Source organism: Rattus norvegicus, chromosome 10 (assembly GCF_021556685.1).
Source record: "Rattus norvegicus strain SHRSP/BbbUtx chromosome 10, alternate assembly SHRSP_T2T, whole genome shotgun sequence".
NCBI classification, from domain to species: domain Eukaryota; kingdom Metazoa; phylum Chordata; class Mammalia; order Rodentia; family Muridae; genus Rattus; species Rattus norvegicus.
This window is the reverse complement of record NC_141543.1, coordinates 33439739-33465389: the sequence shown is the minus strand read 5'-3', so window position 1 is coordinate 33465389 and position 25651 is coordinate 33439739. Positions and strand designations below refer to the sequence as shown.

General features: G+C 40.3%; 1 protein-coding gene across 6 annotated transcripts in view; it reads right to left on the bottom strand.

The window, feature by feature from the left end:
- Nucleotides 1–25651, bottom strand: part of Atp10b (ATPase phospholipid transporting 10B) — a 330892-nt gene that overhangs the window by 292068 nt on the left and 13173 nt on the right. For 2 of the 6 annotated variants that reach the window (XM_087571592.1, XM_087571588.1), the window contains exon 2: nt 13439–13722. The exons of the other annotated variants lie outside the window; for them this stretch is intronic. The gene's annotated coding sequence lies outside the window, so the exon portion shown is untranslated. The remainder of the gene's footprint in view (nt 1–13438; nt 13723–25651) is intronic. 6 annotated transcript variants of the gene reach the window in all.

Here is a 25651-nt window from a genome sequence, read left to right as displayed (position 1 = left end):
TGTATTTGTGTGTATAGGTGCACATATGCATGTACATGTGTGTGCTGGGTAGAAAGAGGCATCATTAAAAGAGTATATCAATTATAAGTCAAAGCCCATATAAGCACACACTTCACAGAGCCTTACAAATCCAGAGAATATTAATTAAACTTTAAATTACAAAAGCCATGGAGCAAGGACAGTATGCTATCAGTTCTGGGTTTTAATATCTATACCTGACTGTTGGCTTCTGACTCCCAAATCTAGTGAAGAGATTTAAAGATTAGTTGTCTAATGCTGGCCTTTTCCTTGCAGGTGTTATAAGTGCATTATCCAAAGCAAGTCTCCAACTACAGAAGAATGTCCCTAGGCTGGAATGCATTATAAGGAATGAGACAGGGTCACAAAAGAGATCGTCAGAGAATTCGCCTAGAACACAAGGTGCATTTGTCTCTATTTGAACTTAAAAAAGAAGAAGAAGAAAATCTTTACTTGAACATTCTCTAGTAATGGTAACAAACTTTTATCCTTTCTTTCCTGGAGGAAATTTATTCCTGGGTAACCAAATACCACAAACTGTTCAAAGTAAGCACCATCTCACAGGAGAAAGCCAACCAATGTTTGGAGCATGAGTTAGAAAATTAGAAAACACATTTCCAGTAGAAAGACAGGGCATCAAGTGGAGGGATGGGGTTGCCATCCTATAGTCAAAAACTGACCCAGAATTGCTCTTGTCCAAAAGGATTATAGGGACAAAAATGGAGAAGAGACTGAGGGAAAGGCAGTCCAGTGACTGGTCCAACCTGGGATCCATCTCAAGGGGAGGCGCCAAGGCTTGACCATATTTATTACTGATGCTATGGTGTGCTCACAGACAGGAACTGAGCATGGCTGTCCTCTGAGAGGTCCAATAAGCAGCAGGCTGAGTCAGATGCTGATACTTATACCCAAGCATTGGACTGAAGTCAGGGATCCCTGTGGTTTAATTGGGGAAAGGCTGGAAGAATTTGAGGAGGATGGCAACCCCATAGCAAGACCATCTGAGGAGAAGGGGGGCCCTATGGGAAGACCAGCAGTCTCAACTAACCTGGGCCCCTGAGCTCTCTCAGACGCTGAGCCACCAGACAAGCTGCATACATGGTCTGGTCTGAGCCCCTGGCACTATATAGCAGAGGACTGCCTGGTCTGGCCTCAGTGGAAAAAGATGTGCCTAGGGCCTTGAGAGACTTGAGGCCCTAGGGAGTGGCGAGGCCTATCGAGGTGGTGGGGGATATCCTCTTGAAGCCAGGGGAAGGAGGTATTAAATGAGAAACTATTGGAAGGTGGACAGGGAGGGGGCAATGACTGGACTGTAAAAAAATGAAAGTAATAAAAAAGAAAACACATTTCAATACACTAGTTGATTCATGACCTAATTTCATTTAGTGTTAAAATGACTATTAGAGAAAGGATGGAGAGATGGCTTAGTGTCTAAGAACACATTCTACTCTGGCAGAGGACCCAGGTTCAGTTTTCAGCACCAAAATGGTAGCTCATAACTACCATAAAGGCCTGGCTCCTTCTTTTGGCCTCTGTGGGTATCAGGCATGCATGTGAGGTACATACATACAGGCAGACAAACACTTATGTACACAAAATAAAAATACTCTGTCAGAAAACTTATGAGAAAATTATATAAACAGAATATTCTGGTTTGTGGTCTATGTGTTACAGTGTCAGGTTAGGTAACCTCATTCTTTTGGTTCTCTGGCAAGAATGATACACAGAAATGTGTAGCAGAGAAAACCACTTACATCACAAACCCAGAAGTAAAAAGGAAGAAAGTAGAGTAGGACAATCCTTTACAAAGGTGTGCATCGGTGAAGTAAACATCCCCTGGTATAAAAGCCCCACCTCCCAAAGGTCCAAAGAGTCTTCTAATAGTACCACGCTGGGGGCTAAGACTTGATAGACCTGGGGAGCAGTCATCTGAGCCACTGAACTGAGTAAGGACCCAAGTGGGGCTCCTAAGTTCTCACCTAATTTGCTCCAATTACTCCTCTGACACTGACATGTGTTCACTTCGCTCATAGAAAACAAAACAAAAAGATTAAAAGATCAGAAACAAAGAGCAAAAATAATTAAATAATTTGTCATTTTCAAGGCTTTTTTTTTTTACAATAAAGCAATAGAGCAAAGGAAGATTGACCAATTGGTTAAAATCGGGTCATTATTTATCTGTTTTGTTGAGGATTAAAACATGGAGAATTATTAATACATTCTGATTTTTTTTCTGTTTTCTCAGAAGGTTAGATAATCACTCAGTTTCAGTGACACAGAACGTTAGCATGAGTGCCTCTATTTTAACCTTTAGTCTGTTGTGCTGAGTTCTAGTACAGAAGGTCAAGCCAATATGAGGCTCTCCTGTAAGTACTTCACTCTTGATACACGTCTATTTCTGCCTCTGCACAAAGGTACTGCACCAATCACAGGTGTGGGCTTGTCATGAACCTGGGTCCACAGGCACTCACTACCATAAGCACATGAGAAGTCACACCTCACCTAACAGTTAAGGAGAATGTATTATTGTTGAGAAGTTAATGAGTAGCCAACAGGCTTCTCCCATGGCCAAGAAGCGTCTCTGAATCATCCTTATTTTGGTAGCTGTTCTGTGAACTACCTTAGGCTGTGCCCACTGGTGACAGTGTTTCACCTGGCCAGCAAATAAGGAATCTGTTCGAGCTTTGGAAGACCTTTCTCTAGGGATAATGGGATATTAGATGTAGCCACCCGCATACAATCAGGAAGAATACAAAAGGTGGGAAGAATGAACAGGATGCTGGGAAGCATTTCGTTCCTCTCCCATTGTTGGTTTTGTTAGATCATAAACATTTTCAGGATTTCATTTTTAAAATTATGTACATGTGTGTCTTGGTGGTAGTATGTGCATATGGGTACAGATGCCTGGAGAGCTGAGATGTTTAATTCTTTGAAGCTGGAGATACAGAGCATTGTGAGCTACCTGATGTGGGTGCATGTAGGTCCCAGGTAAGAACAGCATGTGTTCTTAACCACCGAGCATCTCTCTAGGTCTAGATATCATTTGCTTTCTTTCTTATAGATGTCTAAGAATTATGTGAATTAATATTCATGAGATTTCAGGTGTCTGAATTCATGGGCAACCACATCTTTAGCTTGAACAAATGTCAGATAGACTCTCTCTCTCTCTCTCTCTCTCTCTCTCTCTCTCTCTCTCTCTCTCTCCAGTTCAAATAAATAAACATGTCACTACTATTACAAGTAACAAAGTTATCTATGGGAAAAAGACAAGATAGGGATAAGCCACCTGGAGGACATTCATTTCTTTTTTTAATTACCTTTCCCGAGAGAAGCAAAGAGGTCAACAGCTATTGAGGGAATGACTATGGGCATGGTTGTTTGCAGGTAGCAGGCTACTCTAGAATGCTCCCAGTCAGCACACTAACCTGGCAAACTCTCCAGCCTTCCTTTCTAAATAGATAGTCCCCACCTATAAATATTAAAAGTTCAAAGTACTGATTGGGCAGTCTGAATTAAAGAGCCAAAGTGTTCATCTGTAAAAGTCTCCGACTCTCCAGGATAAAAACTGATATTTGCATTAGTTACCTGTTGACCATCTGTAGGCAGTAAAGTTCACATAGGAGGTCTCAGAAGGAGCGGCCCAGACCCCAGTTCTCCCTTTTCTATATTGAGCGGCTGATAGTTCATCTGGATTACCTCTTGTGTAAGCTCCACCAATTTAACCCGAGTGGCATTTTCAGTATGGTATTCCATGTACTTGAAGGCTTTGAACATACTTTATATGGCTGTGTATCATGACCAATCAGAGAGCAGGGTCTATTTCTTTGGAATTTGAAGAGGAGTAAGAGACAAACATTAAGCAAGAGATGCTATAAGGACAGGGATTGCAAAACTGTGAACAGGGTTAGTTGGAGGCTGTTTTGTACCTTTTTGAAGGCTAGGACTAAAATCCTCAGGGGGTCTATGGGATCTGCTTCATTTGATTAAGGCTTTTTCTAGTTTTGCCATAAATATATGTCTTCAAACATCTACAGTTCTGCTTCACAAACTTTTCTCAGATCCTGACCTCTGTAGAGGGAAACTGTGTTAGTTCTACAATGCTGCTCCCTTCCAATGCCTTCTTGTGTCCCTAAAAAATTTCTTCAGAAAACTCCTCAACTGTCACTTCATTAAGGAGTTTTTGCCTGTTCTCCTGGGCCAACATGGCACGCCTTCAGGGAATTACATCCTTGGATTCACACTCTTGTTATTTGATAAGCATATATTTCATGTGCCACTAGAACACAAATCCTCTACAGGCCTTTGGTATTTGTTTGCCTTACTATGATGGAGGGGTAGGTAATTATGAGAATGAGTAAGGAGATCAAAGAAGGGGATTCAAGGCTTAGGGATGGTCTCAGAAGAGTGTTCCCTCTGGGAGTAAGAGCCATAGGATTGGAAGATGTGTAAGGAAAAGATGTTTTGGGGGTATTATGTAGCCACTAAATTCATGAACTCACTGCAGCTATGACAATCCACAGAAAATTGGGTTTTTAAACATTGGATCATCAGGATGGGAGAGGTCCATGAGGCCCCACACTTCCAAGAGGGATTTTTGCCATTTAAAGGTTGTGGAGGAGGCTATCATTTTCTTAAGTGGTGTGACTGTTGGTAAGTTGTTCTTGCTCTACCTAATAACCTCCCATCCATGATCAGGTAAGAAATGAATTAAGCTCGGTGGATTGTACAGAAAAAGTGCCATGGAAGAAGAGATTTGCTGGGATGTAGACTCCAGTGTTAGGAGGAGGAGCATGGTAGAGTGTGATTGGGGTGAAAGGAACTGAAGTTCACACTGTAAATGCATGAAACTATCAAAAAAACCAAACAAACCAGAATCCTGTCATTTCTGGTCCTATCTTGTATAGAGAGAGAGGGGAGAGGGGAGATATAGGGAGAGAGGGGAGAGAAGAAATGGAGGGTGAGAGGGGAGAGAGAGAGATGAATATTATCTTTATAAACATTAAGATTTTCTTCCTCCACCCAGGGACTGGGTGCTTTTCATGCTGGCAGTGAAATTTGTAAAATTCATACAGCATAAAATTAATCATTTAAAATTGTACGGTGGTATTTGCATATTCACAACATGTGGCCAACTGTTTAATACCATCCCAGGGTTTTTATCATCCCAAAGGGAAAAATGCCAGGCCAACAAGCAATCACTCACTACCACAACCTGCCCTGGGCCCTAGCAACAGCTCGCTGGGTTTCCTGTCTCTTTCGGCTTGGCTGAACTGCATTTGCATATAAGTGGAATCTTCCGTGTACGACATACCTGACTTTTTCATTAATGATGTTTTTGTGGATTCTTTGCATTACATCTTGTATCAAAAATTCCTGTCCTTTTTGGTGGCGTTGTTTTGTTTTTTAAATAGATGCACAAAGTTATTCGGCCATCATTTCATGGTCATGTAGGGTTGCTTTTATCTACCTTTCCCTGATTATTAATGGACTCACTAGGGCCCTTCATTTACAATTTTATTTGCCCTTTGAGTGTTACTTTTCAGATCTTTTGAGCATACCTGAAGAAGTGGAATTAAGGAATTTCTGGGTCAAATTATCATCCCAATTTTAACTCTGAAGGTCTTTTATGTATGATTAGATAGCTCTGTCCTTGTGCTAGCTGAATCTTAGTTTTTGTTTCTAAGATTCTGTGGTAATCAGGGTCAGATATCTATAGCAGGCTTATGTTCCTCGGTTAGGTGGAGTAGTAATATCTGGGTAACCATTATGGGCACTCTGTCACTGGCCCTAGAATTCCATTAGCACATGGCCTTTATCTCCAATTATTTTCTCCATTACCTTCTCCTTCCATAAAATGACCTATTTTCCTTGTAAAAGCTGAAATTATTTATGGAGGTTAGAAAACAGGTTTTGAACATACTCTTATAGCAAAATGTTATAGAGAAATTTTTGATAGAGATATTTTCTCTGGCCTTATTAGTTTACTTTGTCTACTCCAAAATTGTATACATTTGGGGAAGTTATTTAACCTCTGAGTTAATGTTAATGATTTGAAAAATAGAAATAGGACATATTTAGTAGATCTTGGATCCTGGTAGACCTTTAATAAATGTACTCTTTATATAAAGGAGTTCATATTTCCATCCAAGGAAAGGTACCATAGGATAGAGGATAATTTTAGAGCCATAATTATTTTAGCTAGAAAACTGGTATTTTCTTCATTTATGTGTCTTTGATGCTAGAAATCTTTAATATCAAATTGTGTTTAAAGTTACCCATTCTTTTTACAATGAGAATAAACCTCAAATTCTTTAGACTGTCCTCATGAATTAATGTGAATGCCTTTGTTTCTACTCTAGCTGCATTCTTAGCCTTCTCTTTCATGACTCTAGTCTTGCTGTTAATATAATACTGTGAGACACTCATTTCTCTACTGCCTCAACTCCTTAACCCCTTCTGGTGACCAGTCCCAGCATATCATTCCCCAGACTTCTCCAGGATTTGGAGCTTAAGAGTGAAAATGTCTTTAGTTTAATTATCTGCCTGTATTCAGACATGCACCATTCTCTGTGTGTTACAGTGAAGTATGAAAGTACAACTTTCTTACTCTGCTTGGTTTTTTTTCCTTTCATAAACAATTCCCCCTCTTGGCCCCTTTATTGTGGTGCAGTTTGGTTTACTTTCTAAACTAGGAACTTTGTGAGGTATTTTTCTCTTTGCACAGAACCTCTGAGAGAAATCTTGGTTGTCTAGCTAATTAAACCAGGTCCTTTCCAATTGTCTTATTTCTAATTCCATGGGAAAATTAAAAGATATGATACAATGCCAAAAAGTTTCTATTAGTGGGCAGGGTAGGCCATTGTTTCCTACCATAATAGTTCTCAGGAGACCTACCCTAGAATTAAAAAGGACAATGGTACTATGGAAATATTAACATACAAAATATACTAGAAGAACAGACACATGGAGGAGAAAGAGAAGGGAATCAAAACAACACAATGGAAAACCATCAAATCACAAGAATGATGATGTGTAAATAAAACACGACATCATATAAATTAAATGATAGGACAAAGTTCATCCTTGTTAATAAATACGGATTAAATTTGTTAATCAAAGGCATAGATTAAGCTGGGCTTGGTGGTATATTCTTGTGTTATTAGTACTTTACCTTTTAGAGCCCTAAATGAGGTTATCTAAAAATCAACAAAAATTAATCAAACAAATAAATTAATAGATGGTCCAAATAGATAAATCAAAGAGAGTCAACTCTATATTGCCTACAAAAAAACTTCTACTTTCTGCTAAAAGTTCACATAGGCTAAAAGTGAAGAATTAAGAGAGGATAAATTATTGGAAATGAAAACCAATAGTCAGAACAATCAGCTATGCATTTTTCCTATAAGGACAGCTTTAAATAAAAGGCTATAAGACAGAGTTCAGGGATCATTGCAGAAGAGGGGTCAGAAAGAATTTAAGAGCCAGACATAGACATAACCTGAAATTCCAGGTAGAGCAGAACAGATACACATCGAAACTCACAACAGCTGTGACAGCACCCACAAAATCTGTGCAAGCCCCAAACTGACACAATCCTAGCATTGAGAGAGGAGCTAGGCATACAGTCCCACAAACTCAGAACTACTGTCTATTGTTAGCCACTAGGAGAGGAAGAGAGTTTTCTCTAGGAACGCAGCCCCTGGTAAGTTGACCACTCTGTAGTAGAAGGCTAACACATGCAAAAAGTATGTGGGTATCACAAATTAGTCTTATTGGGTTTAAAAAAAATAAAGAACATGAAGATATGTAGGTAGGGAAGAGGGATGGATCTGGGAATTGATGAAGGACCAAATATGAGAAAAACACATCATATGAAACTCTCAAAGAGCTAATAAAATTGAAAAACGATTAAGAGGCAAAGGTCATTGCATGCTGACTCAAAGATAAGTTTAGCAGAATATATGACAGCTGTAAATACATGCACTGATGATGAGACTCCCTGGGTTACATTCTTATAAAATTTTACTTACAAGTAAAACACTCAGAATCTGCAGTAAGGCATATGAAAAGACACAGTTGTGTGAGGACAGAAAGATGGCTCAGTGGGTAGAGGTCTCTGTCAACCCTGATAGCCTGAGTTAAATCTCTGCAACCCACACGATTGAAGAAGACAATCAACTTTTGTAAGATGTCCTCTATCTTCTGTCCTCTGAACTCCACACTTACGCTGTGGCATGCATACCCACAGATACATTTAAAAACGCCAAAAAAAAAAAAAAAGAGATGCACCCACCTTTATAGAAGTTGACTGGTATTGGAGCAAGAGGGCACCAAAATCTTTAGTAAGATATGGTGAAAATTATTATAAGATCTTCCTTCCAGAAAAAGCAGTTCATGAAGGAAATAAAATCAAGGTCTCTAACCTTCATTGAAATGTGTGAAATGGCTGAATAATACAACCATTTCAAAAGGAGAATAGTAGGATGGAGTTAAAATTTAATTAAAAGTGTACAAAAGAACAGTGGAGGGGTGATTACTATTCCATGATCTTGGCTCTAGTTCATTGTATATGCATAAACTTGAATATCATCTTCTCAATATGTATAGTTTATTATATGGCAGTTCTACCTCAATACAGCTGCTAGAACCTAAACAATGTGATGAAATCAACAACAGAAAAAAATTGCAAATCATAGGTTTCTCTAGCTGGTGCTCTCAGCATCCAAGTTTCTATAGGTGGAGATAATAACGAACCTCATTTTCTTCCCTGGCAATTCTGGAAGAGGAACTTGTGAGGTCATTTCCTCAAAGTCTCAAGAGGGCTCCCTGATTTGGAGGCCAGAGACCAATGATCCTGTCCACACTAGGTTCTCTACTCAAACAAGCTTTCTAGTCCAATCAGGAATAGTTACTCTCTGATGATTGTTATAGCCCTTTGTTGATTCGCTGTAACAATCCACAGATCCACAGCTTTGGGTAAAATCAGGACTTTCCAGAAAGTCAGTAGCATCACCTCTCCTAAGCCCTCCATCCCTACCTCAGCCTTCTAGAGACTATGTAAGTCTCTCATTCTAGGGACAAGCAATCCCTAAATGCCATAAGCCCTGTTCTTTCTTTTCTTCCTTTGTTCAAGCTTCCTCTGCTCTACCTGGCTTAATTCTATCATAAATACACTACTAACATTATTTGGTAAGTGTTACTTGAATGCTGTGAGGACATAAACACTCCCTGTTTTATTTTATGGTTGACACAGGGTCTCATGATGTTAGCACTGGATGGCCTGGAACTCACTATGGAGACCAGGTTGGCTTTAAAAGTTTTAATTAGACTGTTTCATCCCTAATACCAACATGGGAAACTATGATCATGATTATTCACATTTGACAGAAGAGCAAAATGACTCTGCAACAGGGTTGTGGCTGGTATCGTGTCTCTTATCTATGCAGTATGAGGATTTGGACCTGTTGTTCATCTGTCTCAATGCTTCAGTCCCATATACCTCTTTTGAAATAGTTTTTGCAATGTTTCTTCTTATTTCCCCACTTTCCATGTGTATATTTATGTATGTATATTTACGCATGTGTTATCACCACTAGATTTAATATTATGTGTTTATAAATATAATGTGGTAGAAATTTGTTATTTGGCATGAAAAATATTTAGTGTACACTGTTAAGAATACATTTTAATAATTATATACTTTCATATCCATGCAAACATGTACCATGAAGTAGAAACATACACACCAAATATCAATGTTATAATCACAGCATGGGAAATTTTACTTTCTTTTTGGTTTATTTATTTTTTTCAGACATTACTCATGGATGAACACATATTGCTCATGTCATTGAAAATGGTCCAGAAATGATCTCTGAAAGATTTCCACCTTTCAGGGGAGAAAGATAAAAGATAAAAGAAGACCCTCCCCTCTGTCTTTTTTTCTTACAAACTTGGTTCCAAATAGTGAGTGACATCTCTTCCTTCCAATGAGAGGAACATAACTGTGGGCGTTCTAATGGCAGGGAAAAATTGGTGGTGCAAACCATAGCATGTTTGTTAGTAACCTTGGCATTCGGTTCAGAATGGGGGCTCTTTTTAAAAGAGTTACTCTAAACAAAAACAGAGAAGCACTGCTCTAGGAGTGCTTTGCAAATGTTCGTGTCACTCAAGTACTAACTTCTACCATGTGGCCCTCATGCCTTTCACCTCCTGTCATTTCATCCCTTCCTCTTCTATGCTTGGTAGGCACTTACATTTAGCTCAGTAATATGTGATTAGAAAGGGTAGTTTTACAACTCTCACTTAGCAATCCTTACACTCATGCATTTGATTGTGAATCAGTTCATGCGAAGTTTTGCTTTCTTTCTCAAGAAGTACCCAGAAATGAACTGTATCTACAGTTGAAATGTCTGATTTGTGGGATGAAGAGATGGCTCAGTAGTTAAAAATGCTTACTGGTCCTGTAGAAAACCAAAGTTCAGTTCCTGACACCACTTTTGGCTGCTTACAGCTTTCTGTAACATCTCCTGGGAATCATCTGGTTTCTGCAAATACCTGCACACATGAAAGTTCTCTCTCTCTCTCTCTCTCTCTCTCTCTCTCTCTCACACACACACACACACACACACACACACACACAATTAAAAAATAAAAGAAATTTTTAAAAATTCTGTTTCGTTCAATGTTGGGTTGAATGCTAGGGACTTATAATGAGAATATAATCAAAGTCTAGACCTCTCTGGTCAACAAGTAAATGTGTAATCATACAAAACTGGCTGAGTTGTGAACAGTCCCATGAAGAAAGCACACAAGCTGAGATCAGTGTTTCTATAGTGGCTATGAACGACCTATCTGAAGACATGATATTTTGGCTGAGAGTGGGAATTTTGGGTTTGGAGACTTGAATAGGAAGTTCATGGTATATAACAAGGACACATGTTCCACTCTGTTCATAGCAGCCTTAATTATAATAGCCAGAAGCTGGAAAGAACCCAGATGTCCCTCAACAGAGGAATGGATACAGAAAATGTGGTTCATTTACACAATGGAGTAGTACTCAGCTATTCAAAACAATCACTTCATGAAATTTCTAGGCAAATGGATGGAACTAGAAAATATCTGGAGTGAGTTAACTCAAACACACACACACACACACACACACACACACACACACACGGTATGTATTCACTGATAAGTAAACATTAGCATTAAAGCTTGGATTACCCAAGATATAACCCACAGACCACATGAAACTCAAGAATAAGGACAACCAAAGTATGGATGCTTCAGTCCTCATTAGAAGAGGGAACAAAAATATTCACAGGAGGAAATAGGGAGACAAAGTTTGGAGCAGAGACTGAAGGAAAGACCGTCCAGCCACCAAACCAAGTCACTATTGCTGATGTCAAGAAGTGCATGCTGACAGGAGCCTGATAGAGCTGTCTCCTGAGAGGCTCTGCCAGAGCATGACAAATACAGAGGCAGATGCTTGCAGCCAACCATCGAACTGAGAATGGGGACCCCAATGGAGGAGTTAAAGAAAGGATTGAATGAGCTGAAGGGGTTTGTAACCCCTTAAGAACAATGCCAACCAACCAGAGCTCCCAGGGAGTAAACCATCCAAAGAGTTCACAGGGACAGATCCATGGCTTCAGCTGCATATGTAGCAGAGGATGGCCTTGTTAGGCACCAAGGGAAGGAGATGCCCTTGGTCTTGCCAAGGCTCGAGTCCCCAGTGTAGGGCAGGGAGGTGGGAAGAGGTGGGTGGATTGTTGGGGGAACACCCACATAGATGTAGAAGAAGGAAGTGTAGGATAGGGGGTTTATGGCTAGGAAACTAGGAAAAGGGATAACATTTGAAATGTAAATAAATTTAAAAAAATTAAGAAAAAAGGAAATTCATGGCAATTATTCAAATATTTGCTCCAGGAACAAATGGGTCAGTCATTTCTTCCTTTCCCAACAGAACCTTCTACACACTGGGAAAATCGACAAATAGTTGAACTTGATTTATACAATAGGTTAAGGAGCTCCCATTATCTCCTAAGCATTGTGCTGCATGAATTCCACATCATTTAACCTCATAGCCAGAGGAAATATCTCTTTGTTTCCCCACATTTTGATGATGAAGAATCTCTTCAGATAAATGTGAACTTGCCCAAGGCCATGCAGCTGGTAAGAGAACCAAGATCTTAGTCAGTATCATTTGGGTAATCTCCAAGATGCACCTGCTTCTACTGATTTCTGAGAGAGTGAAGTGTGTAAGAAATTATACAGGTATACAAAAAGGTTTAATTATGGAACTAAAAATAGACACGTTCCCATTTACATTGTGAGATTGAAAAACTAGATGGTACTCTTATAGAAGCCATTTGTCCTTTTAAATATGAGATGAAGTTTTGAACAATTGTTTAAGGGGAAAAAACGAGGGCAATTTTTGAGTCTCATTTCATTGTTAAAACCTCAGGTTATTCTTGGAATAGATTTTCTATGTGACCTTATAGAAAATTTTTTTTTGCTCTTGACCTCAGGGTCCCCAGTGATACTCTTACTGTCACACACTCAACAAGAAGAGCTTTTGGCAAATGTGTGGGTAAAGCTAGGGCAGATGTTAATAGTCCATGAAAATAGAGAAGCATTGGACATTTGAAGAGTTAAATAACGCATAGTTAAAAATTGGTTGATACAGGGTTGGGAGAAAGGGATTCAGCTTATGATAGAAAACAAGAAGTATCTATACAAGGACTGAAGATGATAAATAATTTTGACATTTTCCTCCACTAAACAGCTATGGTGTACTTGATAGAATCACTTGTTCTCTCTACTGTATTTCACCCATGGGACCTATTAGATGATCTAACACATTCAAAAAATGTAACTTGATAGTTTGGTACATTCTGAGAGACAGAAAGGGCAATGAAACAGCAGAGACATGATGATAGAGAAATGATACAAAGTCTTATGTCGAAAGGGTCCCATATGGAAGGGACTCATATAGGGGCTTCAGGAATCTGTCATCAGCAATTAAGCATGGGGACACTTTGTGTACAGCAAAGTACACAGGAGCCTACTTCTATTTGAATGGGTGTGTGTAAATTGATTCTGTGAGTGCACATGAACAGTAGTAATTGATTTTGCAGATGTGTTGGAAAAACTACTTTGCCATACCTAATATTAATAGTAACTCTTTTTTTTTATTAACTTGAGTATTTCTTATATACATTTCGAGTGTTATTCCCTTTCCCAGTTTCCGGGCAAACGTCCCCCTCCCCCCTTTCCTTCTTTATGGGTGTTCCCCTCCCCATCCTTCCCCCCTTGCCGACCTCCCCCCAACAATCTAGTTCACTGGGGGTTCAGTCTTAGCAGGACCCAGGGCTTCCCCTTCCACTGGTGCTCTTACTAGGATATTCATTGCTACCTGTGAGGTCAGAGTCCAGGGTCAGTCCATGTATAGTCTTTAGGTAGTGGCTTAGTCCCTGGAAGCTCTGGTTGCTTGGCATTGTTGTAAATATGGGGTCTCGAGCCCCTTCAAGCTCTTCCAGTTCTTTCTCTGATTTCTTCAACGGGGGTCCTATTCTCAGTTCAGTGGTTTGCTGCTGGCATACGCCTCTGTGTTTGCTGTATTCTGGCTGTGTCTCTCAGGAGAGATCTACATCCGGCTCCAACTCTTAACAACCATATTGAGAGGACTTCTCATTAGTCCTGTGGTAGAATAAAGTATAAATGGTTTTAAAGACCAGTCTGCCCTTCTATCTTATAGACAAAGAATCTGAGGTTCGGAAAGTCCAGCTTGTCCAGTCATCTGGAGCTTATTGAGTCAAATGCAAGACTAGAATCTGGTATACTGCACCGAACTCTCCTAACTTGCTAGATCTGTTATCATGCTCCTTGTGGTGAGCCCGAGAAGATGGCTGATATGAGAGCTTAAAGATATGCTGGATGTGGTCCTACCTTGCCATCCATTGTGGTTGGAGGACAGGGTTTTGGTATCCAACTCTCATAGGTCAAATAGAGATATTGTTTGTTGTAGGAATAGCCTTCACAACTATCAGGGGTCCAGGGACACAGAGCATACCCCTTAGTAAATGGAAACCAATTGATAACTTAAATCTGTTCTTTCCTATTACACAAAATGCTGACTTTCTAACCATTTGATGAGCCACCAAAAGTGAAATACTTCAGATGCCCCAGTCTACTCTTAATGTGTTTTTCCACTCGGGGCATTGTAGCGCAATCATCATCCTTTAGGAGTCTCTGTCACAGGCTTGACAAGATTTCAGCTTGGCTTTTCCCTTCAACAGCACATAAGGAACTGAACAGAAACACAATGTCCTGTTCCCTTTGAGCTTCCATTATGCAGAGAGCAGGTCTGGTGAGCCAAGCACCTAAAGCTAAGAAAACTTCAGAATTCTCGAATAAGTCCAATGATGGTAAGGGTAAAGTCTTTGAAGTCAGACTGAACTGCTTCCATTTCCTAGGTAGGTAAACACTTGATCTCTTTGTGAGTCATACTCTTACCTATCTAGTAGAAGTGGATTTAATATCTACTTTGTACATTACTGGGGAGTAGTTGATTTGGGATATGCTTTCACATTTAGACTCAAATCCTATCTTTAGTGTATTTTACTACATATATGCAAATACCGTGTCTTAATTAGGGTTTCCATTGCTATAAGATACACTGTGACCAGGACAAACATTTAACTGGGGCTGACTTACAGTTTCAGAGTAAACATCCATTATCATCATAGCAGGAAACATGGCAACCTGCATGCAGACGTGGTTCTGGGGAAGGAGTTGAGAGTTCTACATTTTGATCTGAAGGCAATCAGGGGAGACTGGGATCCTCAGGCAGCTAGAAGGAAGCTATCTTTTTCAAAGGGTTGAGCCTTAGCATAGGAGGAGACATCCAAAGCCCACCCCTACAGTGACATACCTCCTCCAAGGCCACACCTCCTAACAGTACCACTTCCTGTGGGCCAAGCATATTCAAACCTCCACATACTCCAAATCCAGAAAACTTTGGGTGTCAAATCATTTTGAGTAAGAGATACTAAATTTGTATCACTTTATGTTCAGCCATTGGTAAGAGATCTAGTGGAATAGCTCAGCTTTAAATTGGAGATTCAGCTCAATTAATAGCTAGGCAAGCCACTTCCCTTCTTGTGGATCTGGGCACTCAGTTATGACGTGAAAGACTGTGTCCCATAAGACTTCTGAGAAAAGCAGTTTAGTACAGGGATGAGAGACTAGCGTGCTAAGGATGGAAAGAGGAAGGCTATAACACATGGCCCTGAGGGCATCACGGGCTTATCACATCAGTTAATTACTCCCATAAAGCCAGTACAATTGGGTCTTGTTTGGTTTGCATGTGACTCATTTCTAAATAAGAGAGGAAATGGATAGTTGGTGACCACATAAGGTCTACCCTCTTTTATTCTAGCAATACTACCCAAATTTCCTTTACAAGAACTTCCCTTCCCTTTAATGGAGTTTTCTAGAAGGCAAAAGGAAGGCCAAGCCCTTAGCCTGCCAAAGGCCCCACATGAAGTCACTTCCTGAAATTTCTGCCATGGAGACCCAGTTTGGGCTCCTTCACAATGAAAGCATTTGTTCTTCACTTCTATTCCATAAGTTTCCTCACATCTTTCCAATAAACTTCATCATTTTCTGAAGTTACGTTAAAACTCATTTCAGTTGCCCATAGCCAAGGAACCTGCCAGACATTGATTAGTCTTCATAACAGCAATGATACTAGCTAGGTTCTACCTTCCAGTAAATGTGCTCATTCCTCCCACGCATGATTTGGTGTCATTCTGGCAAAGGTTCTTGTAGTAAGAACTACTGATCTCAGTTTAAAATCAAGAAAACTGAGGTAAGGGGTGATGCAATCTCTCTAATGCTCTGTAACTGGTAGCTCACTGTGTGCTACTTAATTCCTTCCACAAGCTCCCGTATATTTAGATAGGGCCTGCAACCAGTAATGAAAGGAGCGGTCCAGATAGGACCACAGAGAGACTAAATGAGCCAAACAAATGATGTATTTTCCCCCTCCTTTACTCTTTTTTGGAGATGTTGGGGTATAGGTTAGATCCTGACCTCCCAGTCCATACTGCACACAGGGAGGAGCAAGCCATTCTCTTAAAATTTGGAATCTGTCTGCTCTATACTTTGAGTCAATGACCCTGGCAAATGCATTAGCCGAGCCAGAATCTGCAGTCATTTCTGGTTCATCCGATTGTGAGTTTTAGCTTTTTACACACAAAAGAAGTTACAGCAACCAAAGAATGCTCATTTTTCAGTTGTACTCCTAGCTTGACTGTCTCTAGACTTTTCCTTCCGGATGTCCTACTGTGGGTGCTGTAGAGATCTTCCTATTGCAACAGTGAAATCCTCACACAAGGTAATGAAGATTATTTGTATGTCTTAACGAGTAGCCGCTTTCCTAATAACCATTGAACTAGCAAGTGGAAAAACATGGACCCAGACTTAATTTCATGCTTAGACTCCACATATCTCCATGCTTCCTTGTGAGATACTAATCTGCCTCCAAATGATATCAACTGACACTGTTGACGGCTTTGTTCCCCACTTGCTCCCTCACAGAGATCTCGTCACTACAGGACCTTAGGGACAGCCTCATTTGAGCAGCACCTACTCTGTTCTCAGCAGGAAAACCATAGGCATCTGAAAGGCATGGAGTTTGGAAGCAGACAAAGCCCTTGGTTACCTCTCAGCTCCCAGCATGAGAACGTTCTCATTATTTTAATGATTTTGCTAATCTTACTGTATTCATCCTCATCACTCAGCTGAGATTATGAACTGAAATTGGAACTCAATTGATTGCTTATTATTTCCTTATTCTGTTGGTCAGTGCTCTAAGTTACAACCATAATATTTACCACACATCACACTACATTGTAATGAAGTTGATTTCAACTCAAGTCAATATGACTGTCCTCCACCTATATACAGCGACATAATAACAAAGCATTTATAGATTGCAAATGCTTCCAATAAGTTCATCTCAGTACACTGTGAGCCCTGGCTATTTCCCTTTGAGATTGCAGATGAGCTAACTGGAAGCTGCAGCTTGCTTGCCCAGCATCAAGAGAGGGTCTAGGACCAATTGTCATTGACCCAGAAAAAGATGTGAACTTATGTATGGCTTCTACTGAAGGTATTTTTTTTGACACTACTGTAACATGACTATAATATCATAAGACATGGCAACCCATTACAAGCTGCATATATTAAGTATTCTGCATACTAAATACTAACCAAATATTTGCTATGTGCCAAGTACTGTTCAAGGCTCTGAAGTGTAGTGGTGGACCTACCTGATAACATAATCACCTCAGAGTGCTTGTGAACTCTTGGGGTTCAGACAGAGATACAGGGAACTGGGGTGCAATGAGGAAAAGACTTTGGTAGGGGAAGGACAAAGTGCTCTGAGGCCTCTAAGATGCACTGCAGCCCAGACTGTCAGGAAGGTACCCTTCTGTAGCAATGTGAGTTCTTTATGAGCTGGGAAGATGGCTCAGTGGATAAAGACTGCTTCCATACCTGATGATCTAACTTTGATTCCTGGAACCCATAGATTGGAAACAGAGAAACCTCTTTTGAAAGGTGTCCTCTGATCTCTGCATACGCACATACAGTGATATGCATATGCACAGGTATATATGTATGCATATACATATATACACACATTGATGTACATTTACACATATATACACACATATACACATACATATATATGTATGTGTATACACGTGTACATATATGTGCATATACATGTATGCATGCATATATATACATACATACATACATATATATATGTGTGTGTATATATATATATATATATATATATATATATATATATGGGCTGACCAATTCTTCATTTGTCCAAGAATTTAAATACTTGAGAAAGATACATCAGACAATTGACTTAACTCCTTTTAGTTTAAATGTTTGTGCTATAGAGTCTCTAGCAGATGTGAATCAAACTGGAGAAGCAGGAGTTCAGAAACTTGCAGGAAGGAAGGAAGCAGCAGTGGCAGAGACAGCTCAGAAGACAACAGACGCCACCCACCAGATCTTGTTTCTGAGCAACCATGAGCATTTCAGTGTTTAAAAGACTGATGTGGGTTTAACTGGCTTGGAGTCACTCCTGCGTTTTCTTTTGTTTATAAAATAGTTACATGATTGGACTCTACTCCTTGTAATTAGGAGAGACATCCTACATCAGAGAAAGGATTTGTGAAAATAAAAAAGTACAGAGTAGAGAGCTATGTCAGCTTCCACCAAAGGTCTCAGTTGAGTGACAGGGACACTGATGGCTGTGGCAGATCCAAGAAACAGAACAACTGTCCAGAATGAAAATGCATGAGTTCTCAACCATGGAGTGTTGCGGTGACCCAGACTAAGCCCCTCCCCCTTTGTGCTTTAGCTTCTGAATCTGAAAGCCAGGCGCTGTATATTAAAATCCAGCCCCTTGCACAGTGTAGGAGGTCCTGCATCATCTGGCATCTGTTTAGTTCTTGCCTGGTCCTGCCCCCTTCCCTCCCTGCCTGGTTTCTCCAGCACCTCCCCTTTTTGACTGTGACAAGCTTGTCCCAAGGCTTTTGAGTTGCTTTGATCACTGCCTGAAGCACTTTCTCCATCTTCTTCCCTTCTAGAAGAGACAGGCAGAGAGAGGCGATCTCTGACTCCTAAGCCAGTCCTCCCATCCTACTCTACTCTACCTCATCTCGTTTCATTCATGGTGTCTCCACTTCCTGGCACCTCCCTTCTTTGAATATGTGTTTTTAGCCCTCTCTAGTAGAAAGAAATTTCATAAGGACTAATCAATTTTGTTCAGTGTTCTAGCCTCAATAATGAGATTGAAGTCAGACCTGGGTATATCTTGAGTAAGGAGGTAAAGGAACAATTTCTGAAGGTGGTAACAACCTTTAAGACAGTCCAGAGAATTTAGTATTGTCCAGGCTTTTGCTGTCCTGTAGTTTAACAAAAGGTATTATATTTTGCTTACATTTGGATGACCCCAGGAGGCTTCAATGGACAGTTCTAATCCAAAAGTCAAATCAGAGTTCCTGGTTAGCACAATATGAATACCAGAGGCACAGATCTTGGATCTGCTAGTGATGAATGGTCTTGATAGGGATGGAAAGGAGAACAGAGAGGGTGTGAGGGAGACAGTCATCCAAATACATTTTGTAATTCTGTTTAATTGCCAAGTAGCAAAACTGATCTATAAAAAAGCCAGAATAACTATTGTATTTTCAATATTTCAATATGAAGACGGGTTTTTAAAAAGTGACAGGCTGATAAAGTATAATGCTTTGTGGGAGTGTAAAAGGGTAAAGGGAATCTTCCTGAGTTGGATGGATGGCTTTATAAGGCATCTAGACAAGAAATGTCAATGGCAAAAATGGACAAGCTTAACATAGACGTAAGAAGGTTCACTATCCCTGAACTCAAGCAGTATTACAGAGCAATAGTGATAAAAACTGCATGGTATTGGTACAGAGACAGACAGATAGACCAATGGAATAGAATTGAAGACCCAGAAATGAACCCACACATATATGGTCACTTGATTTTTGACAAAGGAGCCAAAACCATCAAATGGAAAAAAGATAGCATTTTCAGCAAATGGTGCTGGTTCAACTGGAGGGCAACATGTAGAAGAATGCAGATCGATCCATGCTTATCACCCTGTACAAAGCTTAAGTCCAAGTGGATCAAGGACCTCCACATCAAAGCAGACACACTCAAACTAATAGAAGAAAAACTAGGGAAGCATCTGGAACACATGGGCACTGGAAAAAATTTCCTGAACAAAACACCAATGGCTTATGCTCTAAGATCAAGAATTGACAAATGGGATCTCATAAAACTGCAAAGCTTCTGTAAGGCAAAGGACACTGTGGTTAGGACAAAACGGCAACCAATAGATTGGGAAAAGATCTTTACCAATCCTACAACAGATAGAGGCCTTATATCCAAAATATACAAAGAACTCAAGAAGTTAGACCACAGGGAAACAAATAACCCTATTAAAAAATGGGGCTCAGAGCTAAACAAAGAATTCACAGCTGAGGAATGCCGAATGGCGGAGAAACACCTAAAGAAATGTTCAACATCTTTAGTCATAAGGGAAATGCAAATCAAAACAACCCTGAGATTTCACCTCACACCAGTGAGAATGGCTAAGATCAAAAACTCAGGGGACAACAGATGCTGGCGAGGATGTGGAGAAAGAGGAACACTCCTCCATTGTTGGTGGGATTGCAAACTGGTACAACTATTCTGGAAATTAGTCTGGAGGATCCTCAGAAAATTGGACATTGAACTGCCTGAGGATCCAGCTATACCTCTCTTGGGCATATACCCAAAAGATGCCCCAACATATAAAAAAGACACGTGCTCCACTATGTTCATTGCAGCCTTATTTATAATAGCCAGAAGCTGGAAAGAACCCAGATGCCCTTCAACAGAGGAATGGATACAGAAAATGTGGTACATCTACACAATGGAATATTACTCAGCTATCAAAAACAACAACTTTATGAAATTCGTAGGCAAATGGCTGGAACTGGAAAATATCATCCTGAGTGAGCTAACCCAAACACAGAAAGACATACATGGTATGCACTCACTGATAAGTGGCTATTAGCCCAAATGCTTGAATTACCCTAAATGCCTAGAACAAATGAAACTCAAGACAGATGATCAAAATGTGAATGGTTCACTCCTTCTTTAAAAGGGGAACAAGAATACCCTTGGCAGGGAAGAGAGAGGCAAAGATTAAAACAGAGACTGAAGGAACACCCATTCAGAATCTGCCCCACATGTGGCCCATGCATATACAGCCATCCAATTAGACAAGATGGATGAAGCAAAGAAGTGCAGACCGACAGGAGCCGGATGTAGATCGCTCCTGAGAGACACAGCCAGAATACAGCAAATACAGAGGCGAATACCAGCAGCAAACCACTGAACTGAGAATAGGACCCCCGTTGAAGGAATCAGAGAAAGAACTGGAAGAGCTTGAAGGGGCTCGAGACCCCATATGTACAACAATGCCAAGCAACCAGAGCTTCCAGGGACTAAGCCACTACCTAAAGACTATACATGGACTGACCCTGGACTCTGACCTCATAGGTAGCAATGCATATCCTAGTAAGAGCACCAGTGGAAGGGGAAGCCCTGGGTCCTGCTAAGACTGAACCCCCAGTGAACTAGACTGTTGGGGGGAGGGGGACAATGGGGGGAGGGTGGGGAGGGGAACACCGATAAGAAAGGGGAGGGGGGAGGGGGATGTTTGCCCGGAAACTGGGAAAGGGAATGACACTCGAAATATATATAAGAAATACTCAAGTTAATAAAAAAAAAAGAAGGTTCATTGATATTTATTTTTTAAAGAGTAAAGTTTTTGCCAGTGGCTCATCAGTTGTAGAGACTGGCTTAGAAATCCTTCTGTCATTTATTTCCCAGGGTCACCTATGGCTAGCACAATATATGACAGTGTTTTCATAGCTCACCAAATAGAGAAAAGGGCAACTTAAACTAGTTTCTTTGGGTACTTCTAGAATTCCTTACATACTGTATCCACCTCATGTACTCCAATATTAAGAGAATGGGTGAGACTCTAAAAGGAGGAATCAGGAGCTTCAACTGCACCAGGAAGATTTGGTGTGAGAAAAGCATGGGCTGAGACCAATTATGAATGACAGAATCTCCCCCTGCATTAAGTATGGAGATGGGCAGAAGGAGGAGGTGGACTGGGCAACTTGCAAGGTTAGTTCTAATCACAGGGCTTGGTTTTGGGTGGTTAGTGGTGTGAACATGATTAGGTACATTGGAACTTGACTGTAGGCATATATGAACCTCATGTATTGATAGCCTATGAAGTTGGCTAAACAAGTAAATATTATAAAGAAGACCATGAGAGATTTACCTCCTTTAATGACACTCGAGAGAAAGAGATAAAGTTCCTCTTTGGTAGGTCCAAGAGGCAGGCTCATCTGGGACATCTGTGTCTAAGAATCATCTGACCCAGGCTTGTTTATCTAGGCACAGAAGTGACTGTCTTATGAGGTAACTCTAATCAGTTTGTAAAACACATGATATATAAAGACATCTTATAGCCCAGCATCTGTGAAGTGCTACATGTGGAAACATGTTGGTTAATATCATGGTTATTGACCTATACTAGTTCTAAAATACAACACAGTGTGATGAGTAAAAACAGAGAAAAATGGCCATTACCAAAGAACATGCCAGTAGGGAAATCACTTATGTGTGTTCATATATTTGTATGCACATCAGTTTTGAATGTGATTGTGGGAGGAGTGGCTAGAAATAGAGACAGATAAGACAGAGCCTGTGCACTGGCCTTTCAACTGAACTCACAGATCTGAATGAAGACGAGAGGGCCAAGCTACAAGTAACAAAGAATAAGACATCCAAGGGAATAGGGGATCCTGTGGGGTGGAAGCAATGATTTGTAGATTTTAAGATTCAGGAATGACATTAAGTCATTCTGCTTTTCCTATCGTTTGAGATGCTGAGAACTCCAGAGTAGTATGTTTCAGGTCTACGTTTCACAGCCCAGGACATGTTCCTTTTGCATGTGTAGCCTTAAAGAATGGGAATAACATAATTTGGGTGTGTACTCCTACAGTTGGCAGGTATTGAGAATTAAATGGACAATAATTCTGGGATGGGAGAACAGCTATTGATGCCACCAACCCATGATTGGTGCAATTCAATTACAAGGTGGCATCAGGATGCTCCAGCTACTCTGGAGGTAGTGACAACATCCCAACCTGATCAAAGTATTTAGCTGTGTTTAAGGCAACGAGAAACCTTTTAAGAGGTGTCCACATAGCCAGAAAGGCAAGATATCTCTTCCTTGGTTTCCTATATAACTATTATAGTCATGAAAATTTGAAGATCCAAATGCAAGCTTGGGTCTCAGTTACATGCATGGGCGACTTTTAACAAGATTGTAAACCATTCTCTAAAACCAGGGGGACTGGTAATTCTTTGTTTCCCTCTTAAAATCCTAGACGCTAAGATTTGATGGAGAAAATGGGAGGCTAGAGGGTAGAGGTTCTATTTTGGCTCCTGTTAGCTCTTTCCCTCCTTCAGAAATTTGTCAGACCGTGGAGAGAGATTGGCTCTAGAGGCCTCAGCCTAAAGCCATCAAGCTTCAGGAAAAATAAAGAACTACAGGACCAGTGTTTGCTAGTGTTTGCTTTAGCAAGCTGGCCTCTCAGAGCTCATTAGCCCAGTGTGCTCATTATCTCCTTCATCTCTGTCTTCTTTGCTCAAATCTCCCATCTGATTTTGGTTGTGCAGCTCATGTATTTTATTGTTCTCTCACTGGAAGTTCCGAGGAGAGTACTCATAATCAGCCTGAGGAAATTCAAGGAACCACAGTATTCTGTTTCCTTTATACACCCATATTGCTCTCATACCTTTTATGAGGCTGGAGGCCTTGCACATACAGTAGTGAGTGATTCAGGGGAAGTCATATTACCAGGCCACCAGGTGACGCAAATGGAATTATTTATTTGCCATGGAAGCATCTACACTAGTTGCTCAGAAAATTGCAATTCCTGAAACTAGATCCCCTTGAACTATGCTTAAGTCAATGTATACCTTGCTTGAAACATTTGCAAATGATTCAAGAGAAATATTGGGTTCTTTTAACATTAAAATAGATTGGCTCTGCTCTATGTATCATAAAATTTAATGAACAGCCATTTATCAGAACTCGTTAATTGCCAGATTGTTCACTGTTTGACAGGTCTGGTTGTATCAGTAAAACGCTTTTCCAAAAGATGAATGAGGAAAGAGATGTCTAGCCTGATTTAAGTGTCACACAATGCATGCATGTTCCCTAAACTTTACATGGTGCATATAACTTTATTAATTATCTAAGTATATTAAAATACTTTATAAAATGTAAATTATTTCCCCTTCAATATGCATGTATACTGATATGCACATTTATGCATATGCATACCAGTAGGTTTTAAGCTATGCCCGGGTAAGCAAATATATATTAAGCTTCAAAGTCATCAAATAGGTTATAAAACAGCACTATGATGTTTAACGAACACTATAAACTTAGGGGTGATGACATCTGTGTGTAGACGGAAGGGTCTTGAGGTTAGCCTGATCTATACAGCAAGGCATTGCATTTAAAAAAAGAAGTGCCTGGGGGGAAATATGGCTTGGTGGGTACAGTGCTTGGTGAGCATGCGTTAGGCCCCATGTTTGTATCCCTAGCACCCAGTAATAGCCAGATATGTTGACATGCCCTATAACCCTAGCCCTGGGGGACAAAGACAAGTGGATCCCTGGAATTGGTCATCTAGTTAGTCTAGCTGTAACAGCAACCTTTAAGGGAAAGACTATGTCTCAGAAAAGCAAAAGTGGAGAAGCAATTGAGGAAGACATCTGAATGTCAACATTTGCCCTTCACAGGTACATACACAGGCAAGTGTCCGCATACATACATACATGTGTATCCTCACTTATAAAACACACTCATACACATGCATACACACACACACACACACACACACACACACACACACACACACACAGAAACATAGGCAGAGAGTCAGAGCAGTAATAAATCCCATTGTCAGTTGTGCAATTGTGAAAATGTACCAATTAGATAAAAGGCTTTAAGTGGCCAGGATCATATGCCCTACATCAATTCTGTGCTATTTAGGGAAAGAGGTTGCCAATACCAGATGAAGGTAGGTGAGAATGGGGATTATGACTATGACAATGATGATGATGATGATGCTTTTTTTTTTCTTTTGCAGTTTTAACAAATGGCCAAAACGTATGGTGGTGCTTTCTTTTAAGAAAACCCGAAGAAGACTCCATTCCAGCTTCAGATCTAAAGCTACTGTGTGCTGAGACAAGGCTTGTCACAGGTGTTTCACAAAGCCCAGAAGATGGTTTAGTTGGAGACATGCTCAAATATAATTTAGAGGCCAATTTAAGCATCCCAGGTGGGTTCTAGATAGGCAGTGCTGCTTGCTGGATTTGAGCAAGTCTGCTGATCTCAGAGTCAAGTCCTACGTCACCAAAACAGTCTCACAAGTAGTTTCCTCATGCAAGACCTATCAGATGACAGTTTAAAGGACTAAACCACCATCCACAGAATACACATGGACAGATCCATAGCTCCAGCTGCATATGCAAGCAAAGGATGGCGTTGGGCACCAGTGGGAGGAGAAGCCCTTGGTCCTGCCAAGGCTCGATCCCCCAGTATAAGGGAATGTCAGGGTGGGGAGGCAGGAAGGGGTAGGGGATGGGTGGGGGAACACCCTCATAGAAGAAGTGTGGGGGGGCTATGGATGGGAAATCAGGAAAGGGGATAACATTTGAAATGTAAATAAAAAATATCCAGTAAAAAGTATAATAAAGGAAAAAAGAAATGTAAATAAATAAGATATTCAACTAAAAATAAAAATTATAAAAAAATTAAAAAATAAAAGGCTTATTAAACATGTAAAAGAAGTTCAAAGAGATAGCACTGACAATGGGGAGGAAAGGTAGACTGAGGCAAGTACTATAGGGGAGCCCTTTTTCT